At 50.5% G+C, this 13,637-nt stretch overlaps 1 pseudogene; it reads left to right on the plus strand.

Annotated features, from left to right (window-relative positions):
- The first annotated feature begins 3,465 nt into the window (after positions 1-3,465).
- Positions 3,466-13,637, plus strand: part of LOC134387347 (active breakpoint cluster region-related protein-like) — a 44,841-nt pseudogene continuing 34,669 nt past the window's right edge.

Here is a 13,637-nt window from a genome sequence, read left to right on the forward strand (position 1 = left end):
CCCAGAAGGAAGCTGGGGCTGGAGATGGTGATAGGTTGCCATTGGCCTAGAAATGAGAAGGGGTGAGTTCTCCAAGGATAGAGAGCAGAGGGCTAAGGCCTAGGGTCCCAGTGGGTAGTCCACACTCATAGGAGGCAGAAGAAAGAAGGGTCAGCCTAAACCCAAGGGTGCTCAGAAGTAGCACCTGCATGGTCATGGGGCTGAAGGCTTTGAGAAAGTCCCAACTGCAGAGGCCCAGGGGTGGGAGAAGAAGGCCTCTGGCTTGGAATAAGGTGGTTTGGGGGGGCCTTTGGGGCAGGCTACTTCTCTGGAGAGGAGGAGCAGGAGCCAGGCTAAAAGCAGGCAGAGTACCGAGTGCACAGGGAGGAAGCTCAGGTCCAAGGCTGGCTCAGGGCATTTGTATGGGAAAGGGAGGGAGTACTGTGGGGACCTGTGAGTCACTTCCCCTCCAGGGGGAGGACTGAGAGCCTCTGAGTGGTGGAGTCTGTGTGTCCCAGGGAGGGGGCATTCTAGTTACTCCTCATAGGAATTTACAGCCAACTGGGGTGGGGTGGTGTAGAGATGCTCTGGATGTTCAGGGTTTAGGGGAAGAAGTGGCTGTTGATCCCACCATGCTGGGTAGGGGACACATCTAAGAACACTTCACATTCTCTTGGGTCAGGAAGGGGCACAGGAGGGGCCCATGGAGTTTTAGGCCCTTCTCCCATACCACCAGCTTGTCTGACGTGTGGGCAGTCCATGCCATGCACTTGGAGCCTGCAAGGCAGGACACAGAAGAACCTGTGGCACAGGGCCCTGAGCTGGCACATTTGTGCCCTGGGGAATGCCAGGGCCTCTTGTTCCCAAGCCCTGGGAACAGCCTCACCTGCCCAAACCAAGTGAGGAATTGTGGCTAAAAGGGCCCTTCAGATGTACCCTGGCTATTTATAACCTAGCCAGGGCAGGGGCAGGGAAAAGCGAGGGACTCAGGGGAGAGATGGTGGGTGGGGTGGGGTGGTGTGTGCCTCTGCTGAGTCCTGGTGGGATGGTTCCCTGACCAGAGCCTGTCAGCCTTGGAGCCCCAGAGAGTCCATCCCAAATGCCCTGGTCTGTAGTTTAGCTTTGGTAATGGGATGGATCCTGTCTCTGGGGAGAGTAGGTTCTCTGCTGCTAATAGAACGGCAGGAGCCCCACCTAGAGCTCAGAGCTTCCACTGAACTTTTTGGTCAGTGTAGAGGATTTATAAGGCAAATGTACTTCACAGGGCTTGGTTTTCCAAAGCCTTGCAGTTTCAGATATTGACCTTGCAAAGGACAAGAAATTTTCCTCAGGCTATAAAGTCTCTGGTGTAAGATAAAGATTGGTAACAAAGCAAGGTTGCTGGCTCAAAGACAGACTGAGCACTGACTGATATGTAAAGTTACTGGGAAGCTGTGGAGGGAGAAGGAATGTTTGCTAAGATCAAGCTTTTGTTAATGGATCACTTAATTGCCTTAATGGAAAGTCATCTGACTTGTTTCAGTGAAAGTTACCAGCCTATATTATTAAACTATGATCCCACCTATGTCTCTTGCTGTAACTTCCTGGGCTGAAGAATAAATGCAGGAAGAGAACACCAATTCGGGGTTAATTTCCCAAATGGAAGGAATGCCTCTCACTTGAGGTTTCTGGGGGAGATTAACCACTTCAGGGCTTCTCACTGCTCAGAAGAGATGGGCTTTGAGTAATCCTTTGTGGCTCTGTCACCCAGGGGAAGTGGGGTGACAAATCCACACGGGTTGAAGCAACAAGGTGGTGGGGAGAGGAAACCATGTCCATTCTCTTCCTTTTCCCCCTCAGCCCTCCACCCAGCTTGGAGGCTCAGCAAAGGGCCCTGTTCTCAGCGGAGGTGCCTGGTGGGGAAGAGAGGATATGGCTCCTCATGGACCCAGGGTGGTGCACAGTTGACCTCCCTTTGGAAACATCCTCAGCACTTTGACTCTTTGCCCTGTGGCCATAGAGTTGTCACCTGACAGGGAATGTGATATGTGCTTATTGCTGGTCATAGACATGTGAGGCATTGATAGACAGCCTCCAACACTGCATCACCTGGTTGGTGGCATCTATTATGCAGGTTTACAAAAAGAGAAGTGGTGGGTTGGTAGTGTGCGAAGCTGAATTTGATTCCAAGATGCCAGGTCCAATGAGGCAGTGGGGCAGAGGGGACATTCAGGGTGCCCCCTCCCCCCCACACCTCCTAACCTTCCCTCAGAGAAACAACCAGCTGCAAGAAAAAAGGCAGCCAGCCCCCTGGTTGTGGGCCTAATTCAGGACACAGATGTGGTTCATTTAGACTACACCATGTTTTTTAAATGTCAATTATTTGACATCATTTTAAAATTAGGAGGTTTCACCTAAGACTTCAGATTTCCTGCTTCTCTTGAACAATCAGAGATCAGGCAGTCTTGAGCCTTCATTGCCTTTGGCAGACATTAGGCAGAGCTGGGTGGTGCTTTCTTCCTTCACCTGGTCCCCATCTGGCTCACCTCACTGATTTACCTTACATGCACCCTCAGGAGTGCAGGCAACCTTTGCCCTGGATATTGTGTTGTGAAAGAGCTTTTCCCTTCCTGGAGCTGCCCCTGTACTCCTCCCCCACAAGAGTAAGTGTATGTACATGTCAGGGGTCAGGGCTGGGGACAAGATGTGTGCTTCGCCTTCTGGTCAATTCCATTTCTGTAACAGTTGAAGCAGCTCAGGGAAGCGTGCTGGGAGTAGGCAGGACTGGTGATGCTACCTGTTCTGGGTTATGTGTGTCCTTTCCTTGTAGACTGGCTCAGTTGGGTGAGGGGACACTGCTGCAAGGAGGTAGGTATTGCTCGTCTCAACAGCACCTGTGAGTGGGGAGGTGGCACCTCCGCATCCAGGGTGCCCGGCTACATATGCTCCTGTTGGGCAGGTCAGGCCTCTGTTACAAAGCCTTGTTCACCCAGCTGTGGCAGGGACAGCAACTGTGGTTTCGCACCAGGCCTGGGTCTCCCTCCGCAGAGGTGCTGGAGCCTGAGGCCAAGATGCAAAGGGGGCTCAGGCCTGTGAGGATCCCGCTTTGGATCTGGGGGGTAGCTGTGCGGGGAAGCTGCTCTCCTGCTACCCCTGCTGGGCTCAGTTCTGCGAAGAGTTGTAAATAAAGAGCCTGAGAAACTTATGTTGAATGAAATAAGCAAAGCACAGAGGGATAAATATCGCATGCACTCACTCATAAGTGGGAACTAAGAGAGAAAAGAAGGAAGGGAAGAAAGTGTACAATGGTGCACTGGACTTGCAGAGGCAGAGAACATACCTTGGGATACAAAGTGGAGTGGGGTGGGGGGGAAAGCAGGAGGGGGAGGGAGGTTGGGGATAATTGGGTAGGGGACATGGGGTACAAACACAATTTGTAGTAAGGTGCATGCTGTTGCTGCTGTGTGGACCCTGCTTCCTGTTTGTCCTCTGCGGGCTCCAGCTGTCATGGAAGAGCAAAAAGAGGCGATAGGCTTTTTGGACAAGGTTCTGGAGGATGAAGATGTCTTTCTCCTGGAGGAGTGTGAGCTGGGAACCCCGACCAGCCCCAGCTCAGGGTACCCCTTCCTGGTGGCTGTGAAGGTGGGAATGTGACATGCCCTGGATGCTTGTCGGGGAGGGGACAGGGCTGGCAGCTCTTGACTGCCGAAGCTGTGTGTAGGCAGAAATGGCTGGTGACTGCACAGACCTCATGGCTGAGTGGAAGCCCCTCACTCAGTCTGAGGGGCCGGTGCATGCCTGCCAGGGGCTGCCAGGGGCAGTGCTTTCCCCGCTGTTCCTGGGGGAGAGGTGCAGTGCCTGTCTCGCCTGGACTAGTTGTCTTCAGGGGGAGCGGCTGCCGGCTTTCCCCAGGCCAGCTGTGTTGGGGGCTTTCTCTGGCAGTGACATGAGTCACCTGGTGGGCATGTCAGTGGTGTGAGCCTGCTGCGACCACAGGAACTGGCCGAGTTAAAACCAGTGGGCAATAATTTGTTGTTTGCATGGCAACCTTAGGATGAGGGCACTCGTGAAGTGCAGGCCTAGGGAGCCACCCTCTTCCTAGTGAGGAGACTGGGGACTTGGTGCATCTGGGTTGGGGAAAGAGAGCATTTGGAAACATCAAGAGCCAGAGGTCACTGAGCTTCCTTGAAGGAAAAGAATTGGGTCAGCTGAAGAGCGGGAGGTAACAGCTGGCTTTGAGGCATGAGCCAGGTGGGTAGGCGCTTTTCCCACCGTGGGCATAGGCAGGAAGCATCTGCTGGGCCCCTGCCCACCCACTCTGGGGCAGCAGGCATTCTCTGCAGCAAAGCTCCTGTCCTGTGGGAGAGGTTGCCTTCAGGAGGAACAGGAGGGATATGGTTGCATCAACCCCCTTGCCTTCTCTCTCCCTCCCCAAGGGCAGGGCTCCCCTTGGAACTGCACCAGCTCTGTAGAGTCTGGCAGAGCACACCTCACTGTTCTTCCTTTCTCTCCCCTGGACCCCCTCTAAGAGCTCTAACCTCAGCCTTTTGCTCAGCTGCTCTCTGTTCTGTGGTTGGAATGGAGGGCCTCTGAAGACTGCAGAGCCAGGCTGCCTAGCAGTGAGGGCCCATCTGTGAGCCCTAGAGGGCGTGGTGCACAGAGCAGTGCTGGGCACATGAGGCTGTCCCTGAGCCTCTCTGAGCCTCTCTGTTCCTCAGGTAAGATGGAGATCACAGCCCTGCCCTGCACACACTACAGTGTGGCTCCAGAGGAACTAATGGAGGTCAAAATAGACTGCAGACCCATAGTAGATGTCTGATGTGTCAAGTCTGGGTGGAGCAGTGGCTGCAGGGCTGGGTGGGAGATGAGGAGGAACTGTAATGGGAGGCTGGCAGTGGCTAGCACTCCACCTCTTGTCCTCTGATCTGTGCTGTTCTGGAGTGCTGGTGGTAAGTCACATCTCTCACTGGGTTCACGAAGCCCTCTGCAGTTAGGGTCTGACCAGCCTCCCCACCAGGAACAGGATGAGAAAGTCTGCTTAGAAACAGGAGCTCCAGCTGGGAGCTTAGCAATGTGTGGGTTGGGAGGTATATGAAATTCCTAATGTGTCTCCTCTTAGAAGCCCTCCCCAGCATGGACGTGGTTGCCTCATTCATGTTGCCTCATGGGCCCACCCTTTCTCTGGACTCTGGCTTATACCTCAGTCTTAGCCCATATTTCATTCTGCTTGGAACACTGCATGTCTCCCTTCTCCATTATGTCCTGTTCTCCTCTAAGGCAAAGGCCATGTTGTATTCATTGCTGAACGGTGCGTGGTGCTTGGCGTGTGGCTGGTGCCAGTGAGACTTTGCAGAATGACTGAGGCTCATTGGGGCCCACAAAGGGTAAACCAAGTCCCTGGCCTTGCTCCATCTCAGAGGTATTCTATGGAGGCGGCTCATGAATGACTAGGGGCCCAGGCACACATCATACCCCCAAACGCCACTCCTCCCGGGTGCCCATGAGCGTCTGGATGGAGTCTTCCCTCCACTTTGCTGCCAAGGTGTTCTGGACTTGTCTCCAGCATGGGGGAAGGGGGCCTTTCCTAAGTGTCGGGGAATGCCAGGCTCCCTGTCTTATCTTGCACTCCTCTAGAATACCCTCTTTCTCTACCAAGGACTGGAGACTTGGCCTTAGAGGGAGAAAACAAGCAATGTGACTGCATAGAGGTGGGAAGAAAACTTTTTGATTCATCCGACACTCACTGTTAGGTTGTGTTCTATTCAAAACACTCTGCCTGGCTCTGTGGAAGAGATGAAGTCAAAAAGGGATGGGCTTTTCTCACAGGAGCTCAGAGCTGGGGCACCTGCACAGGTGATAATAATACAGTGAGAAATCAGTCAGGGCCATGAGAAGAGTTCCCATAAGGGGGTCCCACATTCAGAGGAGACCACTTCTAGTTGAGTTAGGGATAGACGGGGTGTGTATGTGTGTGTGCACATGCGTGTGCATATGTGTTCATGTGTGTGTGCACCCGTGCATAGCCAGGGGCATCTCTGGACAGTGTACTCCTGTCCTGGGCTGCAGGCGGTCTTGGCACGCTCCTCTGTGGCAGCTGTTAGGAATCCAAGGCAATTCTCTCTTTGCTGTTACTTTACTTCAGGGGTACTTACCTTCAACAGGAGTTGTGCTCCTGAGCATGTGCCCAAATGCCAGTCCTATAAGTCAATCCTGTTTTCAGTGTAATTTCTGAGATGCTTTATCTCCCTAGGGGACAGATGTGAAGTTGACTGTGGTTTTCTCCAGAGCCGTAGCTGGAGTTTGCTGCAACCCAGACTTCCCTTTGAGGAGTTAGTGATCTATAAACTAATAATGCAAATACTGATAGCAACATCACCTCCCATCTGTAGAGTCATGTATACTTTCCAAAAATCTTTCATACAATTCTACTTAAAGGTACATAGGGCTGATAGGGGCCTTTTAGAAGCTGCTATTTATTTTTTTATTTTTTAAATTTTTAAAAAGTTTTATTGAATCAAAATTGGTTATATATATTTTGGGGGTTCAACATTGAGATATGTTGATCAAATCAATATTCTAGCATATATATTGTTACAAATCGTAATTATTCTTTATGCTCTTTGTCCAGTCTCTACCCATCCCCCTCTCCCTCCCCCTGTCCAGATTTCTTCTCTCCTTCTGAAAGAGTAATGGTTACTCTGTTGATTTGTTGCCTAGATGATCTGTCCAATGCTGAGAGGTGTGTTCAGGTCCCCCAATATTATCACAGGGCAGATACTTCTTCTGTCACTCTGGAATGGGCTTTGTGGAGAGAGACATCTCTTCTTTTCTTTGGTGGTGACTCTCCTTGTGTCAATGCACTCCAGTAGCTGGTGGACCAGGACCATCTGCTTGGTGGTTTGTTGTCTAGCTGCTTTTGCAGCAGCCATGGTTATAGTGGTGGCTGTGGCGGGCCACCCACATGGAGGTGATGTTTCTGGCATGCTCCTTTGTGCTGGTGGTGTGCATGGTTGTGGGGAGTGTCTAGTCCTCAGATCCATGCCTCAGGTCCTCAGGTGGGCCAGAGGTGCTGGCATGGTATGCCTGGTTGTGGGATGGAGGTCTTGTCCCCGGCTCTGTGCCTTGGGTTCCCAGATGGGACTCTGAGGCACTGGCAGTATGCCTGGTTGTGGGGGGTGGGTCTGGTCCCTGGCTTGATGCCTCAGGACACCAGGCAGGCCCCTGGGCACTGGCAGTGTGCCTGGTTGCAGTGGGGGGTCCAGTCCCTGGCTCTATGCTTCAGGACCCTGGGTGGGCCCCGAGGCACTGGCAGTGTGCCTGGTTGTGGGAGGGGGGGGGGTTCTGGTCTTCAGCTCAATGCCTCAGGACCCCACGCAGGCCCCAAGGTGCTGGTGGTGTGCCTGGGCTGGAACTAATTTTTTGTCCTTTGCTTCTAACACAGGGGAACTTCCTGTAGGAACCAGTGCTTGAGCTGTGTGGTTGAGCTAAATTGCTGCTTTGCTGCTATTTCCCTAGGGAAGGCTTTTTGTGCAGCTCAGGGTTTAATGGTTGACCTTATAGGTACTTCTGGCTCTCCAACCCTGGTGAACCTGGGTTGTGTAGAAACTCTGATCTGGGCCTGAGTTTTTTCATCAAACTGCACCACATGCAATTCTGCATTCCCAACCAGTCTCCTCTCAGTGGCCCTGTGCTGATTGGGGGGCAGATTGGCTGTCCTTGCTATGTCCCAGTCTTCCCCCTGCCTGTGATCCAAACACTTCCCATGGGACGGGCTGTGCACCAGTCCCTTGCAATGACTCACCGGCCTCTGAATGGCTCCCCTTTTTCAGCTGTTCTGCCTCCTTGCTCCTGCATGGGTCCATGGGAATCCTGGGGGCCATCAAGGCCCTCTTCTCCCCTGCCACCTCCAAGTAACTCCATCCGAAGTGCACAGCTGCAGCTTTTGCCAGCTCCTGCTCCATGCGCTCAGCAGCTCAAGTCTTAAAGTGGCTGTGGCCCGAAATGCTCAGGGCAGTTTTCTCATTCCCTCATCACGGTTTCTCCCACCTTCGTGAACTGCATAGGTCTCTCCTCCTCTTCCCTGAGCTCTAGTGGCCCCAGCTTGGCTGATGTTACATTTTTATAGTTGTAAATTGATTGATTTGTGGGACAGAGTGATGCTGGAGACTGTCCATTCTGCCATATTGACCAGAACTCTAGAAGCTGCTATTTAAAGGAACTCATTTGTCAGGAGTAAAAACCCTTTTGTAATACAGATTAACCCTTCAGCTGTTATTCTGTGCCAGTTTTTAATGGATTGTCTGAAACGCCTATATTTCTGTTTCACCTGCCTAGGTGATGATGGACATACCTGTGTCCCCATTTGGGTGTTTCCCCAAGTTTGGGCCACATATGTGGTGATTTGAGAGATGATTTTAGGTAGCAACTGGAGATTTATTTTGCACTTTAATAGTTAAGTGTGTATATTTTTTCGTTTTCTTTTATTCTTTTGCAACTGGTCACTATGGAGGTCTGTACCCTTGATGTTGGTGTTACAAGGCTGTGCTCTAACCAACTGAGCTAACTGGCCAGACCAAGTGTATATTTTAATGTGTATTAGAAAAACTATGACTTGCACATCTTTCCTATGATTTCAAATACAATGCTTAGAATAAGACTGTGCTTTTAAAAAGTCAGTTGTAGAGAACGATAAGTAAGTAATAGTGCAGGTGCTATGTGAGTTTGGCAAAACTGTAAAGGTGGGATGTGCACAACTGAAGTTTTGAAACACTGCCTGGACCTCATGGGGCCTGCCTAAAGCTTCTGACAGCAGCAAGGAGCCCAGAATACAGGGATCCACCCTTTCGGAGAGAGGGGCTGCTGGAATTTGATCTTTGTCCCTCTGCAGTTGCCCTTGTCTTCTGTGCTCTAAATTCTGCTGAGGAATTTAAAGGAAAGAGACCTCCCCAGTGCCTAGTGCTGGGGAGAGGAGAGAATCTCTGGGTGCCCCTGCATTGTCTCAACTGGGAGCGGGGCCAGCTGTCCTGAGGCTGATGCTTGGCATGGGTGGAAGCCCCTAGGCATGGGCAAAACTCCCAAGCAGATTCCGCTGGGTGTTCTTTGCAAACTGGTGTGGCTCATAGGCTGAATTCCGCTGTCTGTAGAGTCTCAGACCCTTGCTGCTTGGCCTATGGCTTTGAATTGTGGCCAGCAAGCCAGTCCTTCCTATTTAGTCCTCATGGTGGTCTTGGAGAAAATCAAGTCTCCTGGAGAGACTGTCTCTTGGCTTGGCCTAGAACCAAACCTTTGGAGGTCTTATTTAGCCTCTAAACTTTGTGGAAGACCAGCCCAGAGCTGGCCAAGCCTTATCTGTAGATACTGCCCCTACCAGAATGACCTGATGTCTTTGATTTGGGGACCACAAGCTGACAAACTTTTAGCCTAGCAGATTGTGTGAAGTACTAGGGATGAATGAGACCACTGGGGCTGAGTTTCATCAGTGCTGCTTGGGAGGAAGTGGGGACAGTGCCAATTAGAAGGCAGCTCACCTGTGCTGGGAGGCTGGTAGGCAGCATGGCCCTGAACTCTTTAGAGGGGGTTCTGGAGAACTCCTTGGGGGCAGAGATTGTCTCCTCCACCTTTGTATTCCCAGTGCCTGGCACATAGTGGGGAAGGAAGGAAGGAAGGAAAGAATGTTGAGCCCTGGTGTTTTATGAGACAAGAATAGCCCCACAAGGACTGAAGAGACAATTGTAAAATTTCCAGACAATTCTAAGCCAGGAACATGGGGGGTCTGAGGAAAGCAAAGAAAAGATGGAAGAAGACTTTGATGGTACCTGAGCAGCAGGCCTCCTATTAGTAAAATGTGCAGAATTTAATTTCATATCATTAAACTCTCTAGCACCTCCACACCCATCCCAGCCAAAACTTCAGAGTGAATGTAGCCCAGAGTGGGGACTCTTGGGGATGACTATTGTCTTTTGGGGGTGGGTTTTCCAGAACTATCTTCTCCTCAAAACCAGGGAATTGGGTTATGAGGTGGGAGTATTGAAGGGAGGGTCTTGCTAAATGGGCTCTCACAGGGTTTGAGGGGTCTTGCTCATGCCAGGGTGGGTACAGGTGTGTTTGGGGCTGGGGCTGCAAATCACCAGTTCTTCACCCTGTCTTAGTCCAATCAGCTCTCAGTTAAGCTCATAGGGTGTCACAAGTGCCTTTCTTTAGAGGGTGTTTGCCACACCCTCGGGCAAATCCTTGGTTGGCAGAAAACAGGAGGGGAATGGGGCGCAGTGCTAGCCCCCAGTGTGGAGGGTGAGTCCCCGTTTGTCAGGCTTGGGAAGCAGCAAGGAGGCTTCCTAGGGTCTGACCTTGAGTGGCTGGGACTAGAGCCTCTGCTATAAGCTCTGATCTTGTTCCCTGAGGGTGTGCTGGGTGCTGTGCTGTCTGCCCGCCATTGGGTACAGCTCCAGGAAGCTGGCAGTTTCCACTCTCTGCTCCTCAGGGGGATGTGATAATACCTACCAGATTGTGAGATTCTAGTGAGATGACCATGAAAAGTGCTTACCACAGTTCCTGGTACTTGTGAAGCTATCCATAAATAACTATTGTCCTTCCCTACAGCTGGGGTCCATGTTGGTATCCTAATGCTGCTGAAACAAATTGTCACAAATGTTATGTGTGGATTATACTAACATTTAGAAAGCAAATGTATTTCACAGGGCCCAGCCTCCAAAGCCCTGTAGTTTCAGGTATAACCTAACTTTTAAAAATTACACATAGAAATGTTAAGTTTGTAAAAGACAGGAAACTTTCCCCAGGCTAAAGTCTCTGTTGTAGAATAGAATTGTAACGTAGCCAAATTGCTGGCTCAAAGGGTAGATGTCCTTGGTACAGGTTAACCTTACTTGATTGTTATGTAAACATACTGAGGAAATTGCTGTAGGGAAAGAAAATGTTTGCCAAGCACAAGCTTTTGTTGGTGGGTCGACTTAACCTTTTGCAAATTGCATTATGGAATGTCACTTTGTTATTTCACTGACGTTACCAGCCTCTATTGTTAAACTATACTTAGCCATAATTCCACCTGTGTTCTTTTTCTGTAACTTTCTGACCTGGAGAATAAATACTATGACAGAACCCAGTTTGTGGTTAATTTCCCAAAAGAGGTATGCCTCTCTCTTGAGGGTTCCAGGAAATTAACCCCTTTGGGGTGTCTCACTGCTCAGAAGAAATGGGCTTTGAGTAATCCTTTTTGCTTCTCTGTCACCCAGGGGAAGAGGGGTGACAAATCCATATGAGGCAAAGCAACATTATGATTTAAAACAACACAAATTTATTCTCTTATATAGGAGTCTGAAAAGGGTCAATAGGGCTGCATGGCTTCTGGAAGCTCTGAGGGAATGAATCCATTTCTTTGCCTTTTCTAGCTTCTAGAAGCCCCCTGCATTCCTTGGCTGCTGGCCCCATTCTCTGTCTTCAAAGCTATCAGTGTAGCATCTTCCAGTCAATTCCTCTCTCTCTTTCTCATTCCTCTTCTGTTGCCAGAGTGCCTTTTCTCTGACTCTGACCCTCCTGCCTCCCTCTTTTTTTTTTTTTTTTTTTTTGGCAGCTGTCTGGTACAGGGATCAAACTCTGGACCATGATGTCATAAGCACCATGCTCTAACCAACTGAGCTAACTGGCCAGCTGTCCACCCTCTTACAAGGACACCTGTGATTACATAGGGTCCACTTGGATAATTCAAAATAATCTCTGCATTTCAAATTTAATCATCTCTGCAAAGTGCCTTTTGTCATATAAGGTAACATATTCACAGATTTCAGAGATTGGGATGTGGACATCTTTGCAGGGGGTCAGTGTTCCGTCTACCACAGGGTCAGACAACATTTCATAGACTTTGGGTGTAGCAGCCTCCAGCCCAGATCTGCCAGTCCAGCTGCTGAAGGGAGACAGGATTAGGCTCCTCACCTGGAGAAGGGGTGGGAAGAAGGTGCGTATGGGAAACCTTGTGAGGACACACTAGGGCGGGTTATCTGCACCGGGAAAGCAACTCTTCTGGGGCTTATGAGATTTCTGATGGCTTCATACACTCTCCCAGCCTCTGTCAAGGGTGTGCTTTCCAAGTGCAGAAAGGTATCTGTTTGAGATTCTAGATGAGCATCCAATGCTTGAAAAAGGAATACAAGAATGGGGAAATCATCAGAGCAGCGAAAGAGCACAGAACATGATGTTAGAGGACCCAGGGTAGAATCCCAGCTCTGCCAGTTCCTGGCCATGGGATTTGGGCTATTATATTCCCTCTTTTTGTCTTGCTTTTTCCATTTGTATAATGAGGAAATAATAATAGTACCCACCTCAATGTGGTGTTTGTGGGCTAAATGGAAAGGACTTATAAGCCTTTATGAAGGCCCATGCTAGGTGTATCACGTGGTGCTGGGCCTCAGGGAAGAAGAGTGTGGTGCAGGTGTTACAGAGGCCTCAACCTGGGGCAGGTAACAAGGCAGGGCATGGGTTAGGTGCTGCAGTTGCCTCTGCAGGCTGGGGTGGTTCAGGGAGACTTCAGGAGCTGAGCCTTTATGGAGAGGTGGGATTTAGACGAGAGAAGAGCCAGGGTGGGAGAGGGCGTCTTAGGCAGCAGGAAGAGCAAGAACCAAAGTTTAGAGGCCGAACACTCCTGGCATGTCGGGAAGACAAAGATCTCATGGCTGTGGGGGAGATTGTAAGGGTAGGAGAGGCTCTAGGGGCCACTGCAGGTGTTTGAGTAAAGGATGGATTGGACCCCATAGCACAGCTAATGATCATATCATTACTCACTGGTTTGTTTAAATGTCTTTCCCACTAGATTATAAGCCACATGAGAAAAGGGACTATTGTCTGCTTGTTTTTCATTGTATTATAGGGCCTGGTGGGCATTCAGTAAATATTTGTTGAATGAATAGATAAATGAACAAATCACCTAATTGGATCCCCCAAAAGATCCCATTCTGCAGCATCAAGTCCTGGACCAGCATTAAGTAAGGTGGCCTTCTGAGAAGAATGAGGTGGCTCTGGGGTGTGGACAGGAGGGAGGAGAGAGGGAGAGAGTTAGGGGTCAGTTAAGAGAATCCAGGTGTCAGAGTGGGACACTGGGCCTCGGCCATAGCAGAGGGGAGGGGTGCGGTGGAATGAGAGATTAGCAAGGACACTTCCGAGGGCTTGGGGGCTAAATGTGGCAGAGGGGAGGGAGAAGGGAGGGGGGGCCAGGAAGGATCCTTGGGGATCCTGGAGGACAATGATTATACATTTTTTCACCGAGGAAAATTTTTTGGCTATTTTCTTTGTGCCAGGTGCTGTGTTGATTGGTGGGCATTCAAGGCTGGAGAGGGCATGATCTCCATGACAGAGGAGCAGGGATTCTGGAGGGAGGAGGAAGCTAGTTTGGGTCTGCTCCTTACACAATGAGGCTATCGGGAAATGCTGGGATGGGGGGACAGGACAGGGGTAAGGCTGAGGGGCCACAGACAGAAGCTTCTGTTGGATTGAGCCCCCTGGGGACAGGAAGACAGCATCGGAAGTGTAGTTGGAAGGCCACTAGGCTGGGCTCCCACACCCATTTTCATCCCATTCTCTTGACCCCTGTTTCTGTCGGTTTATACATCACTTCCTCTGGGAGCTCCCTCTGTCTCCCAGACTTAGATTCCGGCCCCTGCTGTGCCCTCCCCTGT

The sequence above is a fragment of the Cynocephalus volans genome, chromosome 10 (genome assembly GCF_027409185.1).
Source record: "Cynocephalus volans isolate mCynVol1 chromosome 10, mCynVol1.pri, whole genome shotgun sequence".
In the NCBI taxonomy this organism is placed as follows: Eukaryota; Metazoa; Chordata; class Mammalia; order Dermoptera; family Cynocephalidae; genus Cynocephalus; species Cynocephalus volans.